Source organism: Amphiura filiformis, chromosome 3, assembly GCF_039555335.1.
Source record: "Amphiura filiformis chromosome 3, Afil_fr2py, whole genome shotgun sequence".
NCBI classification, from domain to species: Eukaryota; Metazoa; Echinodermata; class Ophiuroidea; order Amphilepidida; family Amphiuridae; genus Amphiura; species Amphiura filiformis.
Window position 1 is genome coordinate 20,859,968 of NC_092630.1, and position 16,275 is coordinate 20,876,242.

Sequence of the window (16,275 nt, forward strand, 5' to 3'; positions counted from 1 at the left end):
AAAGGGTCGGACCACACTTATCAATAGGTATGGCTAAGGTATCCATTCAATCCCTAACATAATAAGATGATTTGTTTTTCAAAGCTTATAAATATGGCAAATTGACATTGTTCTTTCATGTCTAGTGCGCATTGGTATGATTTGTCCAGATTGGGTTGAGTCAGAATTTTACTTTTATGTGAAAAAAACAGTTAAATCAGTGATAATTTATTTTTATTTATTTTCACTAGGCTTTAAATAACTGGAAAAAATTTGAGCATGTAAGTTTTGCAAAATAATTTCTTACAGTATTATGTTGCATTGGTTCTGATTTGATTTATTAATTGGCAAATTTACCAATCTAATGAAAAACTTTATTATCTTTGTTCATTGGGCTCCCCTTAACATTTGGTATAATAAAGTCGGGAATAAAGTAGTATTTTGTTTTTAGACTGACACTGGTGTCAAAAGATCATCAGCACAAACATCTGGCATGGTTTCCTTTTTCTCTGCATCTAAATCTCAATAGAATTCTGATATTCATTCCAAGAACAACATTGGGAAATTCTGAGTGCTTACAGTTGTTATTGGACTTTAGGGACCGTTCACAAACACTTGTAAGGGGGGGGGGGGCTGATGCAAAAAGGGGGCCCTGAAAATTGTTGACCCTCCTAAAGGGGGGGCCCTGAAAAAAATGGCCACAAATTTTTCTGGGAAAATTGAGTTTATATGCTTTTCTATGGGGTTGACCGATAATTTTCATGTCAAAAAGGGGGGGGGGGCCTGAAATTTTCGAGGTCTGTAAAGGGGGGCCCCGAAAAATTTTCGCGATAAATGTTTTTTGCATCAGGCCCCCCTTACAAGTGTTTGTGAACGGTCCCTTATATTGTTTGTTCATATCTCACACTAGTGATTCAAAATTCCAGTGTTTACAAATAGTCCTGTCCACATTTTGAGTTACACCCTGCGTAAACTTATCCTAACATGCATAAAAATTACACAGATATTTTCCCTACTCCTACCGCCTGCCCACACCTAGCCTACTCCTAGCACTATATCGACCAGTTCGACTTAAAGCATCCAGGCCAGGCAGTCACTTCTGGTTGGCGTAAACATTGGCTACCACTTCCAGTGTTTCTGTGACCTTTTTCAAAAACACGAAATGTAATGTCTTACACTCTCAGAACATTGGATAAAAAATGGATGGGCAGAAAACAGTTGGTTAAAAAACCCCGGGGGAGGGGGGTACTCAGTACAAATAGCCATACGGGGCGTGCCACAAACATGGGTAGCATTTTCGCCTTCTGGTATATCAATGACCCCTTTTTCAAAGCCTATTTTGGTATATGAATGGGTCCTTTTTTCAAAATTTACTCAATTTCTTCGGAAAACAGCCCAATATTTCCATAATCTAGCCAAAATTTTCAAAATTTTCCCTAAATTTTTAAAAACTAAGACAATTTTGGTTAAATTCGGCCGAAAATTTTGGCTTTTGGTATATCAATGGGTCCAAATTTCTTGAAAAATTGGTATATTTATGGGTCCACTTCCAAAATCTCAGCGGCACGTCCCTACCAAAACCAAACTTGAGTACCCCCCCCAGGTAAAAAAACGCCCAACAATGGTTAAGATTCTTGAAATTGGGCAAAATACAGTTTAATACATGGATGGTCAAACCTGTCAATATGGTATTTACATCTATAGATTGGATGAATTCAGAGTTCAAAATTACAGTTATAATTATTTGGGCTATGGTTACCCATAGAAGTCTTATACCCCATTTAGGCGTTTACATTGGGCAAAAGACGTAATCAATTGGACTAAAGTCATAATCGACTTAATTTGTATCATAAGTGTAAACATGTAAGGTACAGTCTATTATAATTCAAAAAGTCACAATTGCCATAATGATTTGTATCATCATTCATTTAAGGGGGTACTACACCCCTGGGCAATTTTGTGCCTATTTTTGCATTTTTCTCAAAAATTATAGCACATTTAAGATATGTATATTATAGGGCCAAGGACTGCAACTACTGTACTGAAAACTCAGCAACTCAAAGCAAGTAGTTATTGATTTATTTATCAAATATTGGTTTTCCCTCATTTTTGACTGTAACTCCACAACTATTGTCTGTGCTGAAATAAAATTTCCAGTGCAGTAGTTGTAGTCCTTACCCCTATAATATACATATCTTACTTGTCCCCAATGCGCTATAATTTTTGAGAAAAATGCAAAAATAGGCACAAAATTTGGCAGGGGTGTAGTACTCCCTTAAAGTGAATTTGAATAAGTGGTCATTAATTACGACTTTTCGCTAATGTAAAAGAAACATGTTGTTGAATTCATGTTTACTTTTCGTAACAACTGACCCATTTTTAATTGAGCTCAATGTTGCTGGGTCTTATGATGCTTGATCACATAAGTGCATAGATTATTGTGAAATTCTCCCAAGTCGGCAGTCCTGGAATGATGTTCACGAGACTATTTTTTTCTTGCAAAACTGGAGACATTTGTTTTATTTGGAACCATTTCCTTAATAAATATACATTTTAACCTACTACACATACTAACCAAAAGTTTGAAAGAAAGAAAGACCAAAGAAAAAAAGCAAGGGATTGTGCCTGCATGGGATTCGAACCCACAACCTTCTGATCCCTAGACGGACGCTCTATCCATTAGGCTATTACCAGCTCCCACTGATAAATGATGGGTAAAACTGGGTCTAATGCTAATTGTAAGCAATGGAGGTATACAATACATACAAACAATTACGCAAGTACAGGAGATCATTACTGATGCTTAATCATTCCCCCAGATAATACATGTAAAGTAGATAATGTGGCTAATTGTTTTGTTTATTATTGGGGTAACCAATTATAGGTTAATAACTGCGCATTAGTTATTTGGAGGCATTGTGAAAAATCTAAACATTTTGCCTTTGGAACCGAGGAATATCCCGAGGGTGCAGCCCCGAGGATATTCCGAGGTCCAAAGCAAAATGTTTAGATTTTTCACAATGCCCACATATAACTGATGCAAAGTTATTAACCAATTCATAACCGTCATTTTAACTCATCACTCAACCAAGTATCCAGATTTTATTCTCCGAAATTTGTTGAAAGAAACAATTTTTATCAAAACATATATTTCGCCCTCCAAAAAGTCGAACAGGCTAGAACGGACTTACCAATTACAGCACTGCGCAATCACGCCATGTGCAAATATGGAAGTTGCGTGCGCGTGAAGTGTTCCGGCGCAGCAGATGCGCACTACGCGGAAGTCATTGTACCGCGTAAGGTCATTGATGGATATCAATAACCTCCGCGCCGGTACACCGCGGTGTGCATAAATCATCTAACGACCAATTTGATTGGGACGCACATATAGCGTGATACGCGGAGGTTATGAATTCCTCTGGGAGAAGTAGTCATGTTATTTCCATGTATACTATATAAAAAAATCCATATATAATAAAATATGTTTATTTCAAAATGCAAATGATGGAAAAGCCATGATCATTTACTTGATTTATAAGTGCTAAAAATTTTTTTTACAAAATGTTTAAATATCTGGTCATATAAACAACATTTAAAAAATGAAAACTTGCTGCAAAATATTCTGACATACTCCGTAAATAAATTCATCAGGATTGTCCATAATACATTATTTACAAAAGTTCTGGTGTACAAATCCAAAAGTATTTCGGTATTAAAGATGTTATAAACATATCTCAATGACGTTTCGTACTACAACGTAGTACTTTCTCAAATTGACTGATCAATCCTCACACTCCTCGTCTGTTTCCTGCTGGAACTCGACGTTGGTGGCGTTTTGAAGTGGAGTAATTGGTTGGGAAGACGCAAAAATCAGAGACAAAGAACAAAACCGAAAACGAAGACACATTAAGGAAGCCATCTTGATCCGGAAAAAGGGGGCCAACACTTTCAACTGAGACGAGGGCAACCACTTCCTACCCCACATTTACGACCAATTACTCCACTCCAAAACGCCATCAACGTCGAGTTCCAGCAGGAAACAGACGAGGAGTGTGAGGATTGATCAGTCAATTTGAGAAAGTACTACGTTGTAGTACGAAACGTCATTGAGGTATGTTTATAACATCTTTAATACCGAAATACTTTTGGATTTGTACACCAGAACTTTTGTAAATAATTCTGACATACTGTTGAATGTGTTGTCAAAATGCTTGCCAAAAATATTTTACAATAACATTTGATAACATTTTAGTGTTTTTTTTATATGAGACACTTAAAAAATCTCATTCATGGCCTTGATATAACCAGGCATTTAAATGTTATTAAAAGGTTTTGATAAAAACCAATGCATTTGTAACAATATACTGCCTAATTTTGTCAGCAAAAGTTGTAGAATATTCTTGGTATAGATACAGGTAGGTGGCACTATTATTTTGCATAATGAAAAGTTCATGGTTTGTTTTAGTTGTACAATGTATTTCAGTCGGTTTTCTTTCAGTAGGTTTCTGATTCAAATATGACATCTGTCCATCATCTTTAGTTCAACTCAGGTACAATCCATCTTGGTGGTGCTGGTGGCATCCCAAGACCCGCATCATTATCCCTCCTCTCCACACACGCTCGCATCTGGCCTGTTGTCTTGAGCCAATGGCATGTTCCTGTGTTTGTCTTGGCACATACTGAGTAGTCTCCTTCACAGTCCTCCTGACCCCATTGGTTGTATAGGGTAGGGTTGTATACACATACCTGACTGGAGATGGAGGTTGACCAAGGATCAGGTGGTAGGATCTGAGTATCTACCTACAGGTATTCAATTAAAGGTGAAATATATTATTTTTAATAATCATCCTTTTTTTCTATACATGTGTATATATCCTGATAGTTTGGATAGGAACAAGTAATAGATCTACATGGTACTAGCTAAGACAATCCACTAATTCTAATTAATGACTCAAAGAACACCCCGGCCCCCCGGCCCCCAACTCAACACAAAAGTTGGCAACCATGAGAGTTACCAAATCTTTCAAAGACCCCCCTTTGCAATGATTTTTCATCATTTCCCCCTTTTCCATGCAAAATCGAGGACCAAATTTGGCCTAAAACAACCCCTTTTTTGTGGTTTTCAATGACTAGAATTTCAAACACCTCTTTTCAATGACTAGAATTTCAAACACCCCTTTTCATTGATACTAAATATTGACATAAAATTACCGGATTTTCCAAAGTACCCCTTTTTGTCTCGCCTGAATGTTCAGGGAGAGACTTAGTAATCACTATGGTGTGTGTGTGTCCGTGTGTGGGGGTGCGTGTGTGCGTGTGTGTGTTCGGAAAAAGCTTGTGAACGCGTTATCTTGAGAACCGTAAGTGCTATGATGATGAAACTTTATAGGGGGTAGCATGACCAAAGGGTGCCGACCTGATTAGATTTTGAGCGCAAAATATGGTAATTAAGTACCTAATTTGCATAATTTATGCGTAATAAGCAAAATACCTTGTGAACAGATTATCTGGAGATCCATATGGGGTACAGTGACGTAACTTGGTGGGGAGTAGCGTGGCCAGATGTTCTCGACCTGATTAGATTTTCAGCGCAAAATATGCTAATTAAGTACCTAATTTGCATAATTTATGCGTATTTCATGCGTATCAAGCAAAAAAACCCTTGTGAACAGCTTATCTGGAGATCCGTATGGGGTACAGTGACGTAACAGGGTGGGGGGGCGCGGGGCCGGGTGTGCGCGACCTGATTAGATTTTCAGCGCAAAATATGCTTAATAGGTACCTAATTTGCATAATTTATGCGTGTAGGATGCGTATCAAGCAAAAAAACACTTGTGAACAGCTTATCTGGAGATCCGTATGGGGTACAGTGACGTAACTTGGTGAGGAGTAAGCGGGCCAGAGGTTCTCGACCTGATTAGATTTTGAGCGTAAAATATGGTAATTAAGTACCTAATTTGCATAATATATGCGTAATAAGCAAAATACCTTGTGAACAGATTATCTGGAGATCCGTATGGGGTACAGTGACGTAACTTGGTGAGGAGAAGCGGGGCCAGAGGTTTTCGACCTGATTAGATTTTGAGCGTAAAATATGGTAATTAAGTACCTAATTTGCATAATATATGCGTAATAAGCAAAATACCTTGTGAACAGATTATCTGGAGATTCGTATGGGGTACAGTGACGTAACTTGGTGGGGAGTTGCGTGGCTAGAGGTACTCGACCTGATTAGATTTTCATGAGGTCAAAGGTCACATACAAGGTCAAAGGTCAACTGAGGTCACCAAATCTTTTAATTATTAATTTTCAACTGTGCATCACATATCCCAATAACAGCTTGATCGGTCATGTAATTAAGGAAATATGACGACTTTAAGATAGTCGCTTTCTTTGTAAAGTATAGCAAAGTAGCACTTTCAATGAGTGATAACTCGTAAAGGAAGCATCTTTCTGTTTTGATTTATTTGATGAAATAGTTCTTTGGTATTGCCAAATTTGATTTTTCAGCGCAACATACTTTATCCAATTTCGTGAGGTCAAAGGTCACATACAAGGTCAAAGGTCATCTGAGGTCACCAAATCTTTTAATAATTAATTTTCAACTGTGCATCACATATCCCAATAACAGCTTGATCGGTCATGTAATTAAGGAAATATGACGACTTTAAGATAGTCGCTTTCCATGTAAAGTATAGCAAAGTAGCACTTTCAATGAGTGATAACTCGTAAAGGAAGCATCTTTCTGTTTTGATTTATTACTTTGATGAAATAGTTCTTTGGTTTTGCCAAATTTTTGGAAGGTCATTACGGGTCATCCGAGGTCACTCAGGGGTCATCTGGGGTCAAGTTATTAAAAACTCGTATGGGCATGAAACTTGATGGGTACAGTCAACATTTCAAGGCAAATTTTTGGAAGGTCATTTTGGGGTCACCAGGGGTCATCTGAGGTCAAATTAGTAAAACTGTCGATGGACATGAAACTTGGTGGGTACAGTTACCATCGGCCAGATAATCGTGCCCAGCCGATAACCGCCAAATTCATTTACCTCTCTACCAACAGATATCGCAAAAGCAGGCGGTCACAAAAGCAGGCGAGACTCGTGGTTCGAGAACCGCCTTGTATCCAAATTTCGTGGACAGTGCAAATTAAATTCCCCCTATTTCGTTGATTTCACGGTCAAATTTTGCGGACAGTCCAAATTAAATACCCCCTATTTTGCCAATTTCACGGTCCTCACTACTGGTAAAAATATTACCCCTTTTCCACGCTATTTGGTAACTCTCATGGTTGCCAACTTTTGTGTTGAGTTGGGGGGCCGGGAAGAACACTCAAACTGAAATGATTCAAAAGTGATTTTCTGAACGCTCCTTTTTTCTCAAAAGAAAGCTGACATGTTGCTACCAATAATCATGAAGGTGAACAATCAATGGGGTTCAGTTTAGGTACTGGACATAAAATACACCTCCTGACTGTTATTGGATTAACCCATGTAAGGCTACTTCAATCATGGAAATAGTGACCTACTATTTCCATGCTTCAATTGTGTCTACACTTGACAACATTTATGTTATATTAATTAAAACTGGGTCGGCAGTGTGAAGATTAATATAAAAGTAAAAAGTATGAAACTACCGTAAAATATACAAAATTTGGCGAGCTTTCGGCCATAGGCTTTTTTCTTAGCCATAATAAAATACTTGTGGAAACGTGAAAACAAACAAAACATCTGCAAAGAATGAATGTTGATATTAAAGGAGTATTTTGTGATCCTAGCATTCTCTTTTTATAACATTTTTCAGTAGATACTCATGAAAAAAGCTTATTCCCAAAATTTCAGTGGATTCCGATTTTGCGTTTGTGAGTTATGCATGATTATGTGTATTATATACTGCTCCATAGACAATGTGTTCAAATTTCACGATATCTTTGCTAAACGAATTAATCTGCAAGACATTTTTTGTTCATAAACATTATGTAGCCAGAGGTTTCCAGTGATATCTTCTTTTTTTTGTTGAGAAAAGTGGGGGGATGATGCTATGGATCACGAAATGCCCTTTTAAGGAAGTGTACATAAATACTCTGGTGGGGGTACTGGGCACTGGAAATTTTCGGAGTCAAAACTTTTGCCCCCCCCTGAGAGAACCTTAAACTTTTTGACCCCCCCCCCTTCATAGTCATGCACAACTTTTGACCCCCCGTTGTAACGCTCATTAAGAAGTAAAGTTTCAAGGATTTTCGACGACATATAATATACGGTAGGTGGCCCACACAAAATTCATACTATATTAATAATTATCTTATCCTAAAATGCCTGTTGGTTTAAACTTTTTTGACCCCCCCCCCTTCTATAAGGAGTCAAACTTTTTTGGTCCCCCTCCCTCTACTACCTTCATGATCAGTTTTATATAGCACATGCCTGGCAAAAGCAACCGTCTTCAACATGCAGAATGCCTATATGCTGCCCTCTATAAAAGTGTGCTATTGGTACAAATATGAGCCCTCTATAATTACTAGAAACTTTTGACCAATCAAAATCCTTCTCAAAGAGGGTGCTATTGTATTTACAATATTGTTGTTCATATACCCATTCATGTGAAAACACAGTGCATGTAAGCAGTGAATACAGGAGACATTGTGTTTTTACTTGAGTTGAGACACAGATGAGGTGATTTTAAATTAGTGTGCTCCCAAAGTAAAATATCAGTATTCAAAATATACTACTGATATAATAACTTGGGTATTTGGGAGGTAGATATTTTTTGATTCGGTGTGCAGTGCAGTATCTGTTGGTGGAATGCATTTTTTCCTTGGGAGGTCAAATGTGGAACTGTTTCATGGCACCCTTCCAAATTGATCAATTGAGATTTTTCTGGCAATTGGGCACCTTTGACCTTTGAAATTGGTCAAATTCTTTTGATTGGCCACTGACTGCAATTACTTATCTTATTCAAATTCAAAATTTATTATAACAGTATAGAGGCCAAGCAACCAAAAGTGCTATGAGACAAATTTAACAGTTTGTAGAACAGATGATTCAAAAGAACGTAGATATAACATGCCGTAAAATGGGGTAACTTTGGGCACTTTTCAGAGTTTTTAAACCACTGCTTCCAAACAAAACCAATTATATTTCTAATTATCCCTTTTTTGTGACATTAGGGTTCCCTTCTACACCTTAAAGTTGAAAAAGGTTTTAAAATAATTTTGTAAGGGTGCCCTATAGGGGTTAAAAATAGCTTGACCAAAGTTACCCCGCATTTGGGGCAACTTTGGTCAGAGTATTACATTCCATGAAGAAAAAAAAAATCAAAAAATTGATCTTCGCTGTATATGGGCAAGTTGTTGTTTTTTGTGACATTTGACCCCTTGCAAAATTAATCAAACACATATCCTTGCTCACAAATATCGATTTTATTTTTTCTGAACAAAATGTAAAAAATGCTAATTTTTGGTCAAATATCCCGATTTTTTCATAAATTTCGAGGAAATCGGACATGAGTGACTACTATTTCTTCCAAATATATTTCTTAACAATTTGACACAAAATGTGACTACAAACAATATTGCTGTACGAAAATATGACCATTTAAAAAAATATATTTGACCGACCAAAGTTACCCCGCTGACCGAAGTTACCCCATTTTGTCATGTGTTCTGCACACATGAGGTTTCTACTCAATTTTGGGGGTAAGTAATTGACTAAAATACCGTAACGGTTGCCATTGAAATAGAATAGAACATGCAGGTTACAATTTTGCCAACATGGCAAAAAGATTCTCCAAACTCATCTGAACATTTTGATATGTTCATCCATTTGAAACATCTAAAAATGTGGGATTGGATGTGTTTGTTTCAATAGTGTACCTTGCAATGCTGGCAGTATCTTCCATATTGCTGTTGGAGTCCATGTCTTTGGCTGGCTGTAAGAGACCTCGCATCCAATGGCCAATCACACTTTCTTAATTGAAGTTTTCCATCTGTCACTTGACCTGGAAATTAAAATACAAAAAAAGGGGATACTTTATCATGTTAGTGCATCCATATCTACCAGAGGCTCCTTATTTATAATGTTGGTGATGTATATAGACTCTACTGTATCACCTTGGTCTGGGGCGGACATTTTAAAAATGAATTTAGGAGAGCAGCAACGGCATCACTTGCATTACATTCCAGATGTTAAATCTACATCATATGCAAAATTTGAGGAAATTCGCACGAGTCCGCTTTTATTTTAGGGCCATTTGTCTATAACTGGTCTTTACATGTAGCCCTATGGAGAGAGTGCCCGTTGAGGGCGCTTATAACCCCATTTTAGGAACAAAATGTGATTTAAAAAAAAAAGCGGACTCGTCTTGAATTTTCTAAAATTTTCAGAGTATGTAGTATGAACATGTAGAAATATAATCAAGTAGTTGCCCTATCTGCTCTCCTCCAAAAAAATAAAAAGTCCTATACCTCAATGATAATGAAACCTAGGTGTATATCAAATAAATTTTGATTTGCATGTGATGTAAATCATATTTCATGATATAACATACAAGCAATAAAATTAACATTTCATTGAATCTGCAAACCATACACTAAAATTTGATATACATAATATACGCTGGCGAAGTTATGTAATAATCGGATTAAAGCCATATTATAACATTTGCTGAGGAGGACGCCCTCACTGATTTTTTGAAATTCATTTTTTTACACAATTATATTGTACTTTATTAAACCAATATGTGACACGATCAAGCAAAATCAGTCGGAACTCGGCAATATTGATTTTGAGATATAGCCAAACAAAGCTTAATATTTCCTTTTGTTTCCTCTTGTTTTGGAAACACTTTAATTGCTAATATCTTTGGAACTATTTGTCCAATTTCAATGGGTTTTTCTGCAAAACCAGCTTTGTAAATGCTATTTAGTAGCCTATAAGAATCTGAATATTTAATATTTCCGAGTTCCGACTGATTCTGCTTGATCGCATCACATATACCCTGCAAAAATCAAGACTCTAGGTGGTATAGTTTTGTCAAAATCTGAGATATTGAATAAAACGCCGGAACCGGCGTTTTATTATTATGATGGAATTATTAGTCGAACGCATACACGATGTTCATAACACACAGTACGTACACGGCGTGCGGGACGGTGATCTACACAACAAAGGGTCATACCATAACATGACCGAAGGAGTGGTACGTATTGGCAACATATGCGCTGGTAGTAAATTCCAATTTTCTTTGCTTTGCCGTGGTTGTTCAGCTCAAAACTAAAATGGGATATATCTGACAATAAAACCTAACATTTTATGGCAAAGAAATGCTAATCTATTTTGTATGAAAATGTTATAATATGGCTTTAACTACTATAGCAATAGGTGAAAACAATTTTTGAATATATCGCGCTGCACTGGAACGTTCATGCGGTACCTCTGCATTGAACCATGTCATGCTGAAAATTGCACCTGTAAGATTAGTATCTTTGAAAAGACCAGTATTGTATTCTATCTACGATTGCAGACATCCACATGTCATGAGTTCAACCTGCTTGTAGTGCAGCGCGATATATTCAAAATTGTTTTCACCTATTGCTATGGTAGTTAATCCGATTTATTACGTAACTTCGCCAGCGTATAGTGCTGATAAAAGTGGTGTTCCAAATATGAATGGCAGTGTTGAAGGTGGTGTTCTAGCTTTGTCCCACTATTGAGCACTGGATGTTCAAACCTAGAACACCACCTTGAACACTGCCGTTCATATTTGGAACACCAGTGTTTAATAGTGGAACATATTAAGGTGTTCATGAACTCATCTGTTACAAAAAAAAGGTGTTTAAATGGTGTTCATTCTTTTAACATCAGGTGTCCAAACATTTTAGAGTGAAGTCTCAGGCCCTTGGATGGAAATTCATAAAAATATGCGGTTGAAAAATATATAAAAAAACAATAGAAGGGTGAGGGTGAAAATGGTGCATCAAATCGCTTCATTTGGGCTTTCATTTTTCAACATTTTTCCAAATTATGAGCTCCCCCCCCCCCCAGACACCCAATTATGAGGATGGCAAGTCCCCCCTCAAACACCCTACTGAAGTGCGATAGGGCGGCTCTTTCGTGCCGTCCAAAAACCATTCAAAAATTGGAAACTGCATGGCCCTATCAAGATACCGTGGCACCGCCCCCTGGATGCAGCAAAGTGCGCCGCCCCCTTGATGCAGCCAAGTGCAGTAGACATTTGAACCTGTCTTTGTTTATACACATTGTTTGTATTTTGCTATTCCATAAGTTTGAATGTATGAAAAGTTCAATTCCTTTTTTAGTCCCATGAAGTGTATACTTTCAGACTCCTTATCAGGTTTTTGATACAGGTTTTGTTGGCATGCATGCAAAGTATTTTTAGTTATAGTTTGTGTGCAGAGATCTTACACTTCCCAAAATTCATTTCTCCCATTTCAATTTTCTGTATGGATTTGCTATACCCTGATCAGCTTGTAATAATTGGGACTTTACTGACTTGCACAGTAACGTAAACCGAATAGTTCTGGCCTATTACGAGCTGATCATAATTAATAATATTTTGTGCAATGTGGGTCGATAGCAGCGTTCGAAATTTTGGTTGTCCGGTTGCCCGGGACAACTAGAAAAGTCGCCGGACAACCAAAAATACTGATTCGGTTGTCCGCTGGACAACCATAAATCTAGCCAAAAGTCACATTTGTAGGCCTACGGACAACCAAAAACTTAGACGGACAACCAGAAATTGTAATCTGGTTGTCCGTGGGACAACCATTTATTTTTCCTAAATTCGAACACTGGTCGATAGTGACGGAGTACCTACATGAACAGATCCAGATCTTGCAAAATATGTTTATTTTGTGACTATCGACCCATGTTTAACCAGTCAATTCGTAAAATGAAAGCAAAGGGAAGCTGTACAAAGTAATGGGCGATGAAACAAGGTGTGCAGTGTTCGAATTAAGGACAAATAAATGGTTGTCCCACGGACAACCAGGTTACAATTTCTGGTTGTCCGTCTAAGTTTTTGGTTGTCCATACAAGTTTTTGCTATTAGTATACTTGAATATCAGTGTATAGGTATGTGGTTATACTTAGGCCTACGTGATATGTGATAAAAGATACACATACAAATGTGAATTTTGGCTACAGATTTATGGTTGTCCGGCGGACAACCGAATCAGTATTTTTGGTTGTCCGCAGGGCCGGATTTACCATAGGGCCAGATGGGCCCGGGCCCAGGGCCCCCAAAATTGCCCTGTGCAGTGTCCATCTTCCATTTTAGCCGAAAAACACCATGTTTTGGACCAAAATAGGGTACAAAAATTGCAAAATTTTTCTTTCGCGTTTCGCGCACACTGGCCTGTTATATAGCAAAATTCAGCTTCAATTTGGGCTAAAATAGTAAAATAGTCTATAATTGACATTTTTTCGCGTGCAAATGTCCTAGTAAAGTCTAAAAACTTGAGTGCACATGCCTTCCTCACGGTGCGTTTGGGGGCCTCCAAATTTGGCCTGGCCCAGGGCCCCAAAAAGGTAAATCCGGCCCTGGTTGTCCGGCAACTTTTTAGTTGTCATGGGCGAACGACAACCGAAATTTCGAACACTGGAGGTGTGATGTATCATGTTGCAAAGGATTCTGGGAAGGGTAAGCTATCTTCTATGGTTGGTCTGTAAACAAACAAAAGTAGGATATTTGATAACTGTATTGGCTTATTAGCTTTTAAAGTGTTCATTCACAGCATGCAATGTTGATAAACAAAACATGATTTAAATTAAATAGAACATAGGTATAAAACATAAATAATAACAGAGTTCCTCATAACTCAGTAATGTTTACCCACTGTGGGTGTAACTTCCTGTGGGACTTTGATCCAAACAGTCAACTGCACTATAGTGTTATTATATTCTGCACCAGGATCCGGGACCAGGATTCAAGTAGAATCTCCCAAGATATCAATTTCTTGTAAAGTGTATTATGGGGATGAATCTACCAGTTCTTTTTTAATTTTATTCATACACCATCTAAAAAGTAAATGCCTGTATGTATGTGGGTTTCTGACCAAATTAATTTTTGGCCATTTTAGCCCAAAAAGTGCCATTTTTTGCGCGTTTTATAGCTTCAATACGGCATTTATACCTTAAACATTTTTCATCCCCAAAAGGTGCCGGATTCACTATACGCCACTGTGCACTACAGTTGATTTTGTGCAGGACATTTGATTGTTGCAATCAATTGATATAGAATAGCATGCACACAGTTGGGCGCAGCACTTGCGCTAGTTGCGCATCGTGTAAAGTGTGACTGGTGCAAGATTATTTGAATTTAAGCGAGTGTCATTTGGGACTTTAATGACGTGCAAAGTAACAAAAACTGAATAATTTTTGCAAAGTATTAGCCGAAAAAACTTGAGGTATGGTTTCTGAATTTGACAACTTAACTTGAAGTGATCACGGAAGTAATAATTATACCAAGTAGTATCTAAAAAAATCTGAATTTTGATGATATTTAGGATCTTCCAAATGAGCAAATTGCTGAATGGGCCTTTAAAATCAGTGAAAGTATAATGGAAGAGTCCTGATTGGTTCCAACTTTGTTATTGAATTGGTGTTCTTGCCAAGCATTTACAATCAGGTAGGAAATCATGTGTTTCCTAGCCCCCTCACAGTTTGCTTACAAGTCCCTTGTGCCAGAGGAGGTAATTTTCTTACACTTCCTTATCCCGTAACTTTATCAGGAAATATTGTGCTGTAAATGTCAAGACCTGATGCATTTGTCCAGTCACAAATATTCAGTCTGTTGTGAATTTATATGTGTATAAATTTGGCTTTGGCAGGGATTGGCTGGGACAAGTCAGAGCCGTGTTCTAAATACCTTTCCTGCTTTCCATGATTTTGTTTATTAATTTCTTGTCCAAACTGAAAAAGAAATTTAAACATTTATGATTTGCAATTCAACAACCCTTCCTATACCATTGTACTGCTGGGAGCCAATCATTGTTAATGCATGATGAGTCCAAACTTTATACATCAAGCTATTTTGTCCAATTCAAGTCCAGTCATTTTGTCATGTCACAAGTCATTTTGTCAAAATTGAGTCAAGTCATTGTCCAGTTGAGAATGTATCTACAACTTTGCTGTGATTTATTCAACAAGTGATCCAAAATCAGTCAGTTTGTATAAGGATGTATGCATCAACTAGTGGCACTTCCTTGCATAAACAAAGGCGCAACTTCTGATTGCCAACTATTAATTATATCGAGAGTTGAAAGCCAGAAAGCCCAAATCACAATCACCTGCTCCCACAAAATGAGCATAAAATCACTAGGGCAATATAGAAGATACAGTCCATTAATCATGACAAACTTCAAAAGAAAACAATAGACATTGTTGAGGAAATATTGACTTTTGAAGGCCAAAGTAAGGAGCCAACTTTATGCTCATTTTGTGAGAGCTGGTCGTAGTGAGTTACAGCTTTTTGGTTCTGAACCCTCGATATAACCTCTGTAAACTATTATCACCAGGAACCAACCTACTCAAGAACCAACCTACACAGGAAGTATCCTGTCCAAGAATCAACCTGCCCAAGAACCAACCTACATGCAAACCAACCTACCCCCAAGAACCAACCTCACCCGAAAACCAACCTACCCAAAAACCAACCTACCCAAGAACCATCCTGCCCAAGAACAGCCTACTCAAGAACCAACCTGCACAATAACCAACCTGCACAATAACCAACCTACCCAAGAACCAACCTACCCAAGAACTGACCTACCCAAGAACCAACCCACCAAAGAACCAACCTATCCCTGAACCAACCTACTTGCACACCAACCTACTTGCAAACCAACCTACTCAAGAACCAACCTACCCAAGAGCCAACCTACCTAAGAACTGACCTACCCAAGAACCAACATACCCAGAAACTGACCTGCCCAAGAACCAACCTATCCAGGAACCAATCTACCCAAGAACCAACCAATCCAATAATCAACCTACCCAAGAACCAACCTATCCCAGAACCATCCTATCCAAGAACCATCCTACCCAAGAACTAACCTGCCCAAGAAACAACCTGCCCAAGAACCAACCTACCCAAGTACTAATCTACCCCTGAACCAGCTCACACACCAACCTACCCAAGAATCAACCTACTCAAAATCAACCTCCCAAGAACCACCATACACAAGAACCAGCCTAGCCAAGAACCAATCTACCCAAGAACCAACCTCCTTAATAACTAACCTACCCAGGAACTAACCTACCCAAGAATCAACCTCCCCAA

At 38.0% G+C, this 16,275-nt stretch overlaps 1 protein-coding gene across 1 annotated transcript in view; it reads left to right on the plus strand.

The window, feature by feature from the left end:
- Positions 1 to 16,275, plus strand: part of LOC140148198 (synapsin-like) — a 503,295-nt gene that overhangs the window by 287,183 nt on the left and 199,837 nt on the right. The window lies entirely within an intron of this gene.